Source organism: Myotis yumanensis, unplaced genomic scaffold, assembly GCF_028538775.1.
Source record: "Myotis yumanensis isolate MYYU_CA2020_CCGP unplaced genomic scaffold, mMyoYum1.0.hap1 SCAF_12, whole genome shotgun sequence".
In the NCBI taxonomy this organism is placed as follows: Eukaryota; Metazoa; Chordata; class Mammalia; order Chiroptera; family Vespertilionidae; genus Myotis; species Myotis yumanensis.
This window is the reverse complement of record NW_027223763.1, coordinates 26,476,862-26,492,910: the sequence shown is the minus strand read 5'-3', so window position 1 is coordinate 26,492,910 and position 16,049 is coordinate 26,476,862.

The window sequence follows — 16,049 nt, the reverse complement described above, 5'->3', positions numbered from 1 at the left end:
GATGGGACTAACCCAAAGTCAAGGCGACCCACTGCATAGTTACCCCACCCCCACCCCCGGCAGAATCTCTCCCAAAGCCTGAGTCTACATAACCACATAGAGCCCCTGCAGAAGACATGGGTGGGCCTTGTCAGTGTGTCTCCACCAGTATGAGCTGAAAGGCCTACTCATTCTCCCCATAGTCTTCCAAATGGTAATGTTGGGAACGCACACATACAGTTTTCCAAAGCTAAACAATAATTCTCAAAGCCAGTATAGGCTCTAGACCCGTGGTCAGCAAACTGCGGCTCGCGAGCCACATGCGGCTCTTTGGCCCCTTGCGTGTGGCTCTTCCTAAGCCTTAGGAGTACCCTAATTAAGTTAATAACAATGTACCTACTTATATAGTTTAAGTTTAAAAAATTTGGCTCTCAAAAGAAATTTCAATCGTTGTACTGTTGATATTTGGCTCTGTTGACTAATGAGTTTGCCGACCACCGCTCTAGACTATCAGAAGGAAAGCATTTTTCAAAATCCACGTAATCTGCATGGATTCCTCTGCCCATAAGAAGATCCATTGATGGTTTCTATCCCTCACTCCTCTCCCTTTCTCTCTCTGAAATCAATAAAAACATACTTTAAAAAATAAAAAAGAAGATCCATCTTATATTATTATGGAAAGCAGTAACATGTCCCTCCTTGTGCTCAGGCAGTTGGATTTAGTTTCTACCCCTCGAAACTGAGAGAGTCCTGAGGACACACTTCCTCTCTCTGGCCTGGTAAAGGCGCTTTCAGCTGCAAATAACAGAACGTGTTGTCTCACAAAACGGAAATGTGGCTACCCCGGCCGAAGCTTTCCTTAAACGTGGGCCACATCAACTCCTCAGGCAGGACGCATTCTCCCACTAGTCTGTGAAGAGGGTGGTGCTCAGCGAAGACATGCACACACCTCGTCCAGAACCAACCTTTGGGCACTGATGTCTGCTCTCCTCGTCACTTTAAGGAAGGCTCTGGTGACTGGTATGGGGGTTGAACTGGAGCGAGGTGGGGCTGGAGGCAGGAATGGCAGTTAGGAAGTCAATCGGGCTGTCAGCCCAGGACCTGTGAAGCGAGGAGAGAGCCCAGCCCAGTAGTGCCAAAGCCTGAGTCACGAGCAGGGTTTTGGCAGGAAGGGTATGCCAAAGGAGGACATTGGGACTTGGAGCCCATCGGTGAAGGCCAGGCAGGGGGACAAGACTCCGTGAGAAAGAGGTGGAGGGGGGAGACCCCCAAAGCCATCCCCGTCACTTGTCCCGAACGGTGCCGGGCCCCTCACCAGGCCTGGCCCTGATGGCCTCTCCCATCCGCTCAGTGGGCACTTCTTGGGTGATGGGACAGGAAACCTGAGATTGATCCTGCTGCAAGCCCTCCTCCATTCTCACACCACCCTTCACTCTCCATATATGCTGTGCTCTTTCTTGCCTTCGAGCCTTTGCCTATGCTTTCCCTTATCAACAAGGCCTTTTCCTGCCCAGAATGCCCCACTTCACCCTTCTCTTGCAGCCTCTGGAGCCCCAACTGAGTGAGCAGCTCCCTCCTTTCACTCCCGCACAGCTGTAGTCGGTGTACCTCTGACCCTTCACTGCGGTCCTGGAAGGTAAGCAGGAGAGAGATCCTAATTTTCATTTTACAGGTGAGGAAGCCAAGCTCAGAGAGCTGAAGACGCGTGCCCCAGGTCACACAGCTGGCAAATGCTAGAGCTTAAATCAGATGTCAGACTCCGGCCCCTCCTTTTCCTCCAGTTCCATGTCACCTCTCACTAAAGGGTCTTAAGTTAAACTTGTTATCTGGTGCACTGACCACTTCGACAATGTTCCTGTCAAGTGTCTATCCAGCTTCTGTTTCAGTGTTCCCTGGGACATGAGCCTCACTACTGTTCCCTGAAGCAGTACAATCCATCCTTCAATAGCTCTTCCCCATCCTGAGACTGTAGAAGTCATGACACGGCCACAAAAATGCCCCCTGAAACATGGAGACCAGTTAGCTTGCAGCCTCTGCTCAAAGCAAGCATGGCTTTAGGCAAGTTCTCTCCTCTCTGAGCCTCTGTGTGCAACTCGGTCAAATGGGGTAATAATGCCTCCCTGGCTGACTCGGGTGGGGATAAAGCAAGGTGCCCCTAGCCAGGGTGTAGCCCGCAGGAGCACCTGGGGAGTGTCTGCTCCTGAAGCTTCACTGAGCAGCTCTCTGGTGAGCGTGTCAATAAAAACACCATAATAACATAGTCACATAGTTACTACCGTTTCCAAATGCCTGCTCTGGGCCAATCCTCCCACTAACCTTGGAGGAAGGTGTCATTTTCATTTGCAGATGAAGAAACTGACAATTAGGCAGCAAGCTGGGGTGACATGCCCAAGGTCACTCCGTAAGTCACCAAGCTATGAACCAGGGTGTGGGAGCCTTTGGGTGTCTCTTCCGTCCGAGCACAGGGACCACCGTCACAGCCCTGAACCACAACTACTGTGTGTGGTATGGCGGAGGAGCGCCGGGCAGAAGTCCAGAGCCCTGAGTCAGTCTGCTCCCCTCTCTGCTGCAAAGCGACTGCATGATCCTAGGCTACTGCTTACCCTCTCTGGCCTCAGTTTCTCCATCTGTAGAGTGGGGGTGCTGGAAGTCAAAACTCTTGGGATTGCTTTACTAATTCTCTTGAGACTGTGCAGGCAATAGCAGGAAGTCAAAGAAGAAAATGTGTCCTCGTGGGAAGGATATATCGAGTTCTTCCATCCTTTAACAACCACTAATTAGTTAATCCCTATAGCAGCAAGGTAAGTTATCAGGCATTATTATCCTCAATTTACAAGCAGGAGGTTGAATGAGAGAGGGATTGGCCCCAGGCTCAGGGCAGGGATAAGATCAGTGAAAAGACACAACAAATTGCTCCAGAACTGGAGGAGGGGACAGTGGAGGGATGAGGGAGGCCTCCAGGGAGAGAAACCACGCAGGAATGTATTTCTGATCCGCATGGAGTTGAGGTCCCTTGAAGGGAATCTGAGCTAGCTCTCTCTTGCACAGATGGGCAGACGGAGGCCCAGAGAAGGGGAGAGGCTAGCCCAAGGTCACACAGCCAGAATCGCAGACCAGGAGCACATAAGGCCATGGGTTCTCAGCTGAGGCTGTTCAAATGGGGGCTGGGAGGGGATGGTTCCTAAGAGCTGGGCTCCCTCTGCAGCCCTCCCTAGATTCCTAGAGAAACCAGCCAGCGGTAAACCCCTGGGGATTATGTGTGTACTAATGGCCTGTGACAAAGGCAGCAGGATAAGCTCCCTGCTCTGCAGACTAAACAAGGTACAAGAAGCCAAGTCAAACAAAAGCCCAGGTTTTGTGTTGGCCTGGCTGGTGGGCTAGAAGCCACCCAGCCTCCTGGGAGGCCAGGCTCTGTGCCACGGCCCAGAATCTCCTCTGGTGGCCTTTCTCCCCTTTGCCACCAAAGGCGGGATGGGATCGTGTCCACGACACTTGACCATCCCTGTCTGGAGCACAGAATGCACTTTTATCGCATTGCCTCTGAGAAGAAATTGGGCACCAGAGAGGGGAAGGAAGATACGTGTCCGCAGTCACAGGGCATGTCAATTAAGAGGCTGGGACCCAAGGCTTCCTGACTCCCTGCTCTACCACGGCCTCCCGAATTCTTCCTTCATGCTGAGAGCCATGCGAACACTGGAACAGAGGGAAATGCAATCCCCCAATTTCTGTCCAAAGTACCGTCCTACCTGATATCTCATCGAGTCCACAGCACAGGCTCTGGCAGTCGAGAGGCCTCGGTTCAAGTCCTGCTTCTGCCTATTTCTAGCCCCAGGGCTTTGGCAAACTATTTCACCACTCTGAGCCTCAGTTTGCTTATCTCCAAAATGCAACAAATAATGGGTACCCCCGCCCCCCTGCATTGAGTTATTGGGATGATTAAATGACTTAATGGATGCAGAGTGTTTTGCTCTGTGGGTGGCATACAGGAAGCACCCAATTACTGTTATTGCTATTAGCAACCATGGCACCAAAGCACCACATGGCTGAGGGGCAGGGCCCTCCTCCACTTCTCTAAGCTTCACATTCTTCTCTTTCAAATGAGCTATCACAAGTATTTCTTCTAACTCCAGGGCTCTGTGGTCTCTACGCCCAGCTCCCCCCAACCCAAAAGGAACTATGGGTTCCACTCCAGAGTCGGGGAGGCCACTTCTCTGCTTCCCTTTCTCGGCCAGGCTGCTGGCCCTGCCGGGGGCCCCGCACACCTGCTCCAGGATGTTCTGGGTGTGAGTCCCCACACAGGCAGTCTGTCCGTTCCCAGAGCTGCTGCTGAGTTTGTATGTGATTGCAAATTACGAAACCTTGGGCCTTGAAGAGCTGGGGGAAAATCTTGGAGATTAGGGCTGAGGAAGAGAGTCAGGAATATCCGGGGCTGCACTGGAGAGCGTGACGTCTCTCCTCTCTGGACAAACCTCCCTGCCTTTCAGGTAAAAACAGCTGAAGATATGGCATCCTCCTACCTCTGCGGACTCAGGGGTTGGTCTCAAGCAACCCCCTCAGCCATGTATGTATCAAAGGGGCCCTCTCCCCAGTCCTAACTGCAGGGATTGTTCTGGTTGTTTCTAAACACACGTTCTTTTCTTACCTCGTAGAGCTCACTTCTGCAAAATAAGAATGATGTGACTTCAGGCCCGGGGCCATTTCTCAATCCTTCCCTTCTGGTTCCTCGTGGGGATTAAGGTGATACTGTTCTCTACCAGCAAGGAAGGTGGCAACAGGACACGTGAGGAGATTACTTACCTGCTTCTGCTTAAGCCCCTGGAGGGTTTGTGTAATACTGCTTAAAAATCTTAAAAAATAGAGACCCTGTTTGTGGGATTACAGGGTGTGGAGACATTCTCGCCTTTCACATTGACACTTCGGATGGCTGCCAAGCCCATTCAGTCCTGCCAGTTGCTGAGCCCTGCTTTGCACAGAAGCGATTTATTCCAGTCTATTAAAAATGAGTCACCCTCCGGGAGCCCCTTATCTTTAGAGCACATTCTACCATTGACCAGTCTGGACTCAAAGTAATGTTTCCAGGCACAAGGGTAGCTGGGAAACTGTTGGGCAGTGTTAAAGGCTCTGCTCCTGCGGTGCTTGCTGTGTGACCTTAGGCAGGTCACTTTTCCTCTCTGGGCTTCCATTTCTTAACCTGTTGCCAAATCATAATAACCTCAAGCCACATCTGTTGCTCACGGTTAGGTGAAAGTGCTTTCTGAAATGTACATTGTGGCACAAACTCAAGGGCTTATCGTTGTCAAATCGTATAGAGTTATTTGACTCTTTAAATTACAATATGTATAACTTTGATAAAAATAAAATCTTTTTTCTAAATGATGTGTTGATAAGCATTGTAGAGTTTAGTTGAAACATTTGGGAATAATCAGGGGAAAGGACATAAAAAACTAATCAAAGCAATTATTAACCCCAGGAAAAAGAGGGAAAAAAGTACAAGGAAGGAAACAGTATTATAGTAGGCTTAGCATTAAATGATATTTAATGAAAACACTAAACACTGATTGAACCAAACATTGTGATAATATAGTGAGAGGATGAAGTGGAAAGTTGGGGAAGGTTAGTTAAAGAGGTTAAACCCTCTCCTATAAAAATAGGAAGTCAATAGATAATGTCTAAAACTGACAAATCTAGAAGTACCAATGTAAGCATATCAATTAGAAATGCAGATATAAGTAGCAGAAGAAAGAGCTAAAGGAGTGGAAAGTGGTTGCATAGAGGAAGCACCCAGGGGAATAAAGAAGGATGAGGAAGAGAGCTATTTTTCATTATTTAACATTATTTGACTTTTTTTAGTTATGAACATATAGTCTTGGATTAAAATGAAAGTTAATTAAAAAAAATAAAACTAGAAGCAAGTGACAGCTACAAGGAGGCTAATTTAGGTTCCAGATAAAAAAGAACTTCCTAATATCTAATCTATTCAAAAGTGGAACTGGCTGCCCCTACAGATAGTGAGACCCCTGTCATCAGAAGTATGTAAACAGATGTCCATCTGTCAGAAATAAGGTAGAGGGCTCCGGCTTTGATTGGGTAGCTGGAGTAAATAAACTTAGGGATCCCTTTCAATTCTAAGATCCCGTCCAGCTCTATGCATCTGTGGAAGTTGGAATGTTATTGTGTTTTTCTCTCCTAAGTAAATCATTTATCTGTGCATTTAACTAAGCATTTGCTTAGTGCCTATTTGGTTTCTGGTGCTGCACCAGGTCCTATATTGGGGGTAGGGGAGCCAGAATAGATAGAACACAGTGTCTGTTTACAAGAATCTTTAAAGGTCAGTCCTGGGGCGCTCCTCAGCATTTGTCTGATCCAACCCCTCATTATACAGAGAAGAAAACTTAGGCCCAGAGAGAGGCGGGCACTTGCACAACGTCACCCCACATTAGTGGCAGAGTCAAGCTCACATCTAGCCCTCGAGTCCCGCGCTACTACTCTTTTCCTCGCAATGTCTCCTCTGAAAAGCACTTCCTCCAAAATAGTTCTAACAAAAACAAAGCTGATTCTTGGTGGTTCTTACTGACCTCACGTAGACATCATTGTGCAATTGTAGCAAGATTTGGTTCCTGGATATCTGCTTCAGAGGAATATGTGGTGAGCTTTCTGGAAACACCCAAAGTTCACTGAACCCAAACTTCCAAGATCTAAAACAACAGAAATAAAACTAATTGGTATTGCTGTGCCTCAGCATCTCTTGAGATGCATGAGAATTCTTAGGTAGAGCGTTATGGCCTATGTCATGGGTAAAATCCCAACTCATTTTGTGGAGTTTGTTATTGTTCCAACAGCTGTGAGAGAGCCAACGTCTGCATGTACCAACATCTCTTTGTAGTATCACTTCCTGGTAGTATCACTTTGCTTGATTTGATAGTCCTGTCTTTGTCACCTTGAAAAAAGTCCCACATCTCACTGAATTTCAGTTTTCCCTATCGGTTTTTTGTTTTATAAGTAAGGGTCACCATGGGTATTAAGACCAGTGGTTTTCAACCGTGGCCACTTTCTCCCCACCCCCAGGGGACATTGGGCAACGGCTGGAGACATTTTTGGTTGTCACCACTGGGACGGGGTGCTACTGGCATCTAGTGGGGTAGAGGCCAGTGCTGCTGCTAAACATCCTACAGGGCACAGAGAAACCCCTCCCAACACAGAACTATCTGCTCCAAAATGTCAATACTGCTGCTGTTGAGAAATCCTGGGCTAGACTCTTTGGCTACAAGTGACAGGAACCAAATTCTAACTTGTTTAAGCAAAAGAAAAAAAGTAATAAAAGAACATGCGCTATCAGAAGGATATTATCACTACTTTTAAAAAAATGTAAGAGCCAAAATAACCTCAGGATGGATACACCTTGGCAACTAGAATAAGTAATTCAACTCCCATCCGGAGTACCTCTCCCTTCTCTCTGTCTTCCTTCTGTTATTCTTTCCATGAGACACAGGACTAGCCACATTAGTCTGAGCTCATGTCCTCACAGCTTCAGAGCCAGGGAGGTTTAAAGGTCCTTTCCTTTCCCAGCTCCACTATCACAAATGCCAGGGGAGGATTCTGATTAGTCAAACTTGGGTCACATGTTCATCTCCTGAACCAATGACTAAGTGAGAGTGAAATACTATACAATGTTTGGCTTAGCCTGTGTTACATGCCCACATGTGGCCAGAGCAATGAATTCTGTTTCCTGAAGTGGGGGGAGGGGTTCGAGATGGACACAAACAACAGCCACCACAGCATGGAATAACAGCCACCACATCTGGATGCCGCTCTTGGCTCTGCCTCTAACTTGCTGTGTGACCTTAGATAGACTATCTTTCCCTTTCTGGGCCCATTTCTCACCTGTACAGTGAAAGGGTAGACCAGAAATTAAAGGGATTTCCTTTCTAACATTTGATCATTTTTAGTTAGTTATTATTCATCACCCCAACAATGATGACATTTGAAAATACTTGCTTTTAGATTGCTGGCTCAGGATATAATATCTAGTCTAGAAATACCTAGAAAGTTTTCATATTTAGTTTAATTTTCTGATCTTTCCCTACTTGCTAATGTTAATGAAAACAGCACCAACTAAAATGCTTTAGGATATATTCATGTTTTTAAAATGACTCATGTATTTCTTTGCATTTCTTATTTCATAATATTCAACCCTTGTGAGGGAAATTTATAGCCCCACAAAAACCACTTACATATTGGATTTTATTTTTAAAAATAAATTATTGGTGATTAGCTTCAGAAAGAATAAATAAATGAAATTTTCATTGAACTTAGAATATAAATTTTACCTTATTCTTATCATAAAATGTATACAGAAAAAATAGATGGTGCTTGGAAATCCCCAACAACATGGGGAAAAAGGCAAAGATTTCAATAACACCAATCAATCACTCATCCAACAAATATTTCATGAGTGCCTACTATGTGCAAGATCTGCCCCTGTGTAACTTACATCCTAGTGACTGAAGAAGGATTTGTTAAGTCCTGGCCCTTCATCAGTGAGAGGCAGTGCCTATCGCTCAGCCCCTTGCCAGCCTCTCCAGCTCCAAGAGAACTCCCACTCACACACCCTCACCTCATCACACAGGACTTCAGGTTGCCAACTCCAGAACTCACCAGCTCCCCCTCTACTTGGAACTCTCCTGCCTTTACATGTTTATCACCAACTCTGGGAAACCCCCTCAGATGGTTTTTTCTTCTTATCCCGCAGATTTAGTCTTGACCACCTCATAGAGAAAGCTACCGCTCAGTACCTCTCAGTTTACGTCAGAATTATTTGTTTATGCAACTGCTTCCCTCACTGGACTGTGATTTCTCCAGGGAAAGGAAAGGTTCTTATTTACCTGAAATTTTTCAGAGCTTAATCAACACACACACACACACACACACACACACACCTCAAACCCGCTCTTCCTCTTCTATTCCTCTTCTCAGTGAGTGGCACCCCCATCCTCCCAGTGGCTCAGGTCAGAAACCTCAGCATCATCCTTAATGAATTCCTCTACCTCGCCTCAACCAACTGAGCCACACTGGCCAGCTATATAATTTTTTAAAAAAACAAACAAAAACCAGCCTTTATCTTTCAGAAATACAAGATACATGTATCCTAAATGATCTGGGATTTCCTTCAAAAAAATCCAGTTGCAAGGAGTTGGGAGTGGATAGGGTGTAAATGAAGCAAGACTGACCATTTGTTGATATTAATAATGCTACAGGATGGGGATGTGGAGCTTTAGTATATTCATATCTCTATTTTTGCATATAATTCAAACTTTCATTTAAAACTTTTTAAAATAATACCTCTAGCCAACAACATGGGGGCAGTGATTTCCAGTGATGATCTGAGTGCAACAGAGACAGTCTTTACCTCTCCCCCTCGCACCAGATGCCCCTGCACTTACAGGACTGGAAACCTAAAGAGGCGTCTGAGGTCACATTTTAAGGATGCATAATGGAGGGGAATTTGGAGAGGGAACAAAATTATTAAGGAGGATTATACTGTCACCACTTGACACAATGGGGATTGCTGCTTTTAACTGCTTTAAACAAGTCTTACTTCATACCAGAGCTTCGGCTCAAGGAGGCGTCGCCATGGGAAGTGGACCCTGCCCAGGAGATCAAATCTTCCTTCCTGGCTGGGTCTTTGAGTGCGTGCTCCTACCCGACACAGCAAGAGAATGGAGGTGGTTCTTAGAATGCACTTGAAATTCTTCTTCCCTCTTCCTGGTGTCCTTGCAGCCAGGTGTCTTGGGAGGCCCAGGAATAAAGGCGCCTCTGGATAAAGTGGCCATCCTGCCTGAGGGGCTGGGGGACCAGGTCAAGTTTCTGCCTTTCCTTGGGTCTCTATTTCCTCCAGATGCAAGGAGAAGCAGTATAGCATAAGGTCAGCCAGTCGGCTCTAGACACAGCCGGTTCTGCAAGTCACCAGCTGTGCAACCTTTTCCCCTGCTGCATCCCTGAAAGCAATATGGGTCACTAGCAGCTCTACTGGAGCCACCAGCAAAAATTCAGCCAGAGTCGCACCCTGTTTTCATCCGCTCAAACTGACACTGCCTGATCTGGAAATATGGCCTCCATATGGGCTACCAGTTTCCATTAATACTCAAAGGACATAGGCTTCATCAAGTTGGACTAAGTGTTCTTCCTTGAATAGATTATCCAAGACACCTACCTAATGAAAGAAACAATGCCAGTGAGTCCTCTGTACACAGAAATGTTTTATAATATAAAAAAAGGTAGGCATGGTCATTTCCTGTTCACATTGTTGTTCAAAGGGCAAAATTAGATAATGTATGCAAAGTGCTCAGCACGAGTTCTAGCATAGAGTCAGCTCGCATTAAATGGTTAGTACTATTCCTTATTTCCCCTTAAAATGTGGGTTGGCTGTAACAATTGATAAGGGTCCTCCTAATTCTAATGTTTGAGGAGTCGTTCATTTATACAACAAGCATTTCATTTCTTTCTTTTTTAAAATCTCATTCTTTTTTTCTTTCTTTCTTTTTTTACTGATTTCAGAGGGAGGAAGGGAGAGGAAGAGGGTGATAGAAACATCAATGATGAGAGAGAATCATTGATCAGCTGCCTTCTGCATGTGCCCTGACCGGGAATCGAACCTGATTCATGGGTCAACGCTCAACCACTAAGCCACACTGGCTGGGCTACAAGCATTTCTTGCCAAGCCCTACACAAGGTGCTGTTGCCAAGGTGAACAAAACTGACGTGGGAGTTGGGGGCTAAACTTAGCACAGAAGGCCAAAACTCCACATATTCAAAATTACTTTTAAATTTCAACTGACCTCCCAATCATCTGCTTCTCATTCAGAGATGCTGTCAGAGGTACTGCTCGAGGGGAGCTATGGGGTCTGAGCCATGGAGTGATGGTGGCTGTGTGAACACAGCATCTTGTTCCCTCCCAGGGGAAGTGTTGGCCTTTTTATTCTATGTAAGCCAGTGGTTCTCAGCCTTCTGGCCCTTTAAATACAGTTCCTCATGTTGTGACCCAACCATAAAATTATTTTCGTTGCTACTTCATAACTGTAATGTTGCTACTGTTATGAATTGTCATGTAAATATCTGATATGCAGGATGGTCTTAGGCGACCCCTGTGAAAGGGTCGTTCGACCGCCAAAGGGGTCGCGACCCACAGGTTGAGAACCGCTGATGTAAGCCTTCAACTGATGGGATGATGCCCATCCATATTAGGGAGGGAAATCTGCTTTGCTCAGTCTAAAAATTTAAATGTAAATCTCATCCAAAAACACCTTCACAGAAACATTAGAGTAATGTTTGACCAAATATCTGGGTACCTCATGGCCCAGTCAACTTGACACATAAATTAACCACCATACTGCCCATGGATGCACTTTTATGATGAATTGGGACCAAGCAGTAGTACTGTAATTGTAATAGCTAGTGAGAAAAGAGAGGCAGACCTAATCTCCAAGTGTTAACTGCAGATGAAATCTCACAGCCCTGAAGAAGCAAGCTTTCAGAAGTTAGAGTAAAAAGGTTTGTGGGAGAATGAAGACATCCCACCCACACAGTAGTACAGGCAGGACGGAATCAAAAGAATCTTCCCCTTAATAGGTCAGCCCATAGTAACATTGCAAATAGTCACTGAGTGTCAGCAAAAAATGAAATCTATCACACTGAATGCATTAGTTTGGATTTTGATGCTTTTTGTAATATTGTACTTAATTTATAGATTTGTTTTGGTTTTATTATTTATGAGGAGTTTATGCCTAGTTTTATATAAGTACACATTGAAGTTACATTAAACTAAAATATATTTAAGCCCAGCACGGGTTGCTCAATGGTTGAGTGTCAACCTATGAACCAGGAGTTCACGGTTCAATTCCCAGTCAGAACACATGCCTGGGTTGTAGGCTCGATCACCAGTAGGGGACATGCAGGAAATAGTCGATCAATGATTCTCTTTCATCACTGATGTTTCTATCTCTCTTCCCCTCTCCCTTCCTCTCTGAAATCAATAAAAATATATTTTAAAAAATAAAATGAAATATATTTAAGTCAATTTGGGGGAGTCCATGAGATGTTTGTCCTTTTAAATTATTACTCTTTTTTTAAAATATATATATTTTATTGATTTTTTTACAGAGAGGAAGGGAGAGGGATAGAGAGTTAGAAACATCAATCAACTGCCTCCTGCACACTCCCTACTGGGGTTGTGCCCGCAACCAAGGTACATGCCCTTGACCGGAATCGAACCTGGGACCCTTGAGTCCGAAGGCTGACGCTCTATCCACTGAGCCAAACCGGTTAGGGCTAGATTATTACTCTTAATTTGAGAATCCCATATATAATGTAAAAGGGGTTTTTTTTGGCCCTTTTTAGGGAATATATGTTCTGAAGCATTTTATTTGTAAAAGTCACTGAACTACATCTTTTAGAAACTTTTTATATAACAAATTGAAAAAAGTCTGTACTATGGCTACACTGGATTTGAAAAATACAGGGTGGAGCAAAAGTAGCTTTACAGTTGTGAGTATACAGAATAGAGTTTATTCTTATATTATGGTTATTACTTATTATTGTATTATTTTCCACATGCAATTATTTTCCAACTGCAAACCTACTTTTGCTCCACCCTGTATTGAACATCACATCTCCTCTCAGATATACACAAAGCATTTTAGAAAATAAAAGGATCTGAGAAATCCAACAGATGTCAAATATTGTTTCACTCAGTGTTTCTCAAGCTTATTTGAGCAAATAATACTTCTATTGCAGCAACTACTAATATCCTGAGGAATAGCTTTCTTTGAAAAACACTCTTCTATAACACTATCTGGAATACCTATATGTTAATGTTCATAGCAGCACTATCACAATACCCAAAAGGTAGATACAAACCAAACATCTATCAAATAATGAATGGATAAACAAAATATAGTGTATCCATACAACTGAATATTATTCATTGACAAAAAGGAATGAGATACTGATTCATGTTACAACATAAGGAACCTCAAGAACATTATGCTAAAGAAAAGAAGCCAGTCATAAAGGACTTCATGTTGTATGGTCCCATTTATTCCATATTCCGTATCTCATTATGAAATATCCAGAACAGGCAAAAATATATAGAGACAGAAAACAGATTCATAGTTGCCAGGGCCTCGGAAATGGGAAATGACTTCTTAATGTATATGGGGTTTCCTCTTTGGTTGAGAATTGACCCATGCACCAGGAGTTAATACTTACAATAAATATGAGTATTAATTTTGCTGAATATTTTTCCCTTTTATTTATTTATTTACTTAATACATTTTTATTGATTTCGGAGAGGAAGGGAGAGGGAAAGAGAGATAAAAACATCATTAATGAAAGAGAATCATTGATTGGCTGCTTCCTGCATGTCCCCTACTGGGGATCGAGCCCACAACCCAGGCATGTGCCCTAACTGGGAATTGAATGGTGACCTCCTGGTTCATAGGTCAACGCTCAACCACTGAGCCACGCTGACCGGGCATAAAATTGTATACTTTAAATATGTGGAGTTTATTGTATTTTAATTGTATCTCAATGAAGTTCTTAAAAACATGTTTAAAGTATATGTGATAAGAGAGCTTTAGGGAAGAAAATATAAATAAAGCTTATCTTTTCTATTAGATTGTGCAATTATAATTTTTGTCTTTAAAAATTTTAATCTTGCTCCAAAGGGTGAAAGTTATGTTTTAAAAATTGACTAATATGTTATATACTCAATGTATTCTATCGATTGCTCTACTGATGACTATATTGGTCAGAATAGGCTAGATTAAGCTACAGTAACAAACAACTCAAGTGTGATTGGCTTAATACCACCAAGGTTTATTTCTCACTCACGCTACACACCCATAACAGCTGATAGGGGGTTATTTTCAAGGTAGTTTCCCTGAGACCCAGGCCAATAAAGCGCCAACATCCTGGAATGTGGCCTCCTTGGTCAGTGCAGCTGGAGAAGAGAGAGCTAAGGAGTCGAACATCTGCCATTCAATGCTCCGCTCCACAAATGCCAATAAATCACATTTATTGGCAAAAAATAGTTTTGTGACCATGCTTTACTTCAGGAGGGCAGGGGATTGTATGCCTCCATGTATCCAGTAGAGAAGTAAATATTGGTGAACATTAATAATTATAATCTACCATAATTACCCATAAAGCTAAAATTTATGTCCACACTAACATATGAAAAAGTAATTGAAACTGAATGTGCTCAAAGAATGTGAACTGTGGGCCAGAAGTTCCACCCAGAAGAAGTGGGAAAATTGGAGCTCTATACACACTCAGAAGTCCCCTGTTCTCTCAATACGGTGTCTGAAGAGAGAGCCCACGTTCCAGATAACCCAGAGCCAGCCAGGTAGCAGTTCTGCTTGACTTTAAAAAACCTATTGGTTGCCTGGAAATCAACTCTTCTACACCTGTTATGCATACCATCAAATACCTCCACCACTCACTCACTTAGTATCCGCCCCCTACGACCAGGTATTGAAGAAACCCATCAGGTGGGGCCTACACACGAGAGGTCTAAACAAGGTGCTCTGGGAACACAGAAGAGGGAGCAATAAATAACTTTTAAGTGTTTTAAACTCTGATATAGCCTTTTTTGTGTATGTGCTTTTGTTTGTGATACAAATCTCAGTCCCCACCTTGCCAACTCTGCCCCTTACCAGTTCTGTAGCGACAGTCAACTCCCTTCATTTCTCTGAAGCTCAGTTTCCTCACCTGTAAAACGGGGATAATAAGGCTTACCTCCCAGAACTGTTGAGAGAACAAGGATGAGATCATGTCTATGGCAATGCTTTGTAAACTGTAAAGTTCTGTGTCGGTCCAAGTTATCATCACCATCACCATCATCATGGCTGTCTTGCACTGTCTAGGGGGGACCCCAGGGTTGCGGAAGGCCCAGAGGAGAGAGGGGCTCCCAGTCTGACCCTGCAGCCCTGCTGGAGTCAGGGCCTCCCTCTAATTAACTCTTCCTGGCAGAAGCTCCTTGCTGGACATGTTTGCCTACCAGCGAAAAGCCAGGCGAGGCCTCCAGGGGCCGCCCACTGGCCCTGACACACGGGGGAGGAATGATGATTCACCAGCCGCTAACAGCCTCGCTGACAGGCCTCTGGCCCAGCCCCTGGCAGAGACTATAGGGCTAGCAAGGGTGCAGGGGGGGCAATGAGGCTTCTAAGCAGAGAAAGTGAGAAAGTTGGGAAGAGGGAGGGGAAGAAAAAGGATAAAGGAAAACGAAAGGTACAAAAAGGCAAAAGAAAGAAATGAAGAAAAAGAAAGTAGAAAAAAGGAAGTAGATGTGGTTACCGGGAGCTAGGGAGAACGGGAATTGGGGAGTTGTTATTCAGTGGGTATAGTTTGTTTTGCAAAATGAAAAAGTTCTAGACCAGTGGTTCTCAACCTTCCTAATGCCCCGACCCTTTAATACAGTTCCTCATGTTGTGGTGACCCCCAACCATAAAATTATTTTTGTTGCTACTTCATAACTGTAATTTTGCTACTGTTATGAATCGTAATGTAAATATCTGATATGCAGGATGTATTTTCATTGTTACAAATTGAACATAATTAAAACATAGTGATTAATCACAAAAAACAATATGTAATCATATATGTGTTTTCTGATGGTCCTAGGCGACCCCTGTGAAAGGGTCATTCGACCCCCAAAGGGGTCTCGACCCACAGTTTGGTGACCCACACGTTGAGAACCGCTGTCCTAGAGGTTGGTTACACAACGACGTACGTACACTTAACACTGCTGAGCTCTACACGTAAAAATGGCTAAGAAGGTAAAATTTATGTTGTTTTTTACCATAATTAAAAATTGAGTTAAAAAAATATTTTTAAAGGGAGGGGGGAAGGATCAAAGGAGGGAGGGGGAAAAGGAGAAGAGAGGAAGGAGAGGACAAAGGGAGGAAGGGATGGAGGATGAGAGGAAGGAGAAAGGAAGAGAAAGATGTAGGGAGGGGAGAAAGGAGAGAAAGAGAGGGAAAAGGAAGGGAGGGGTGGGAGGAAGGAAGGAGGGA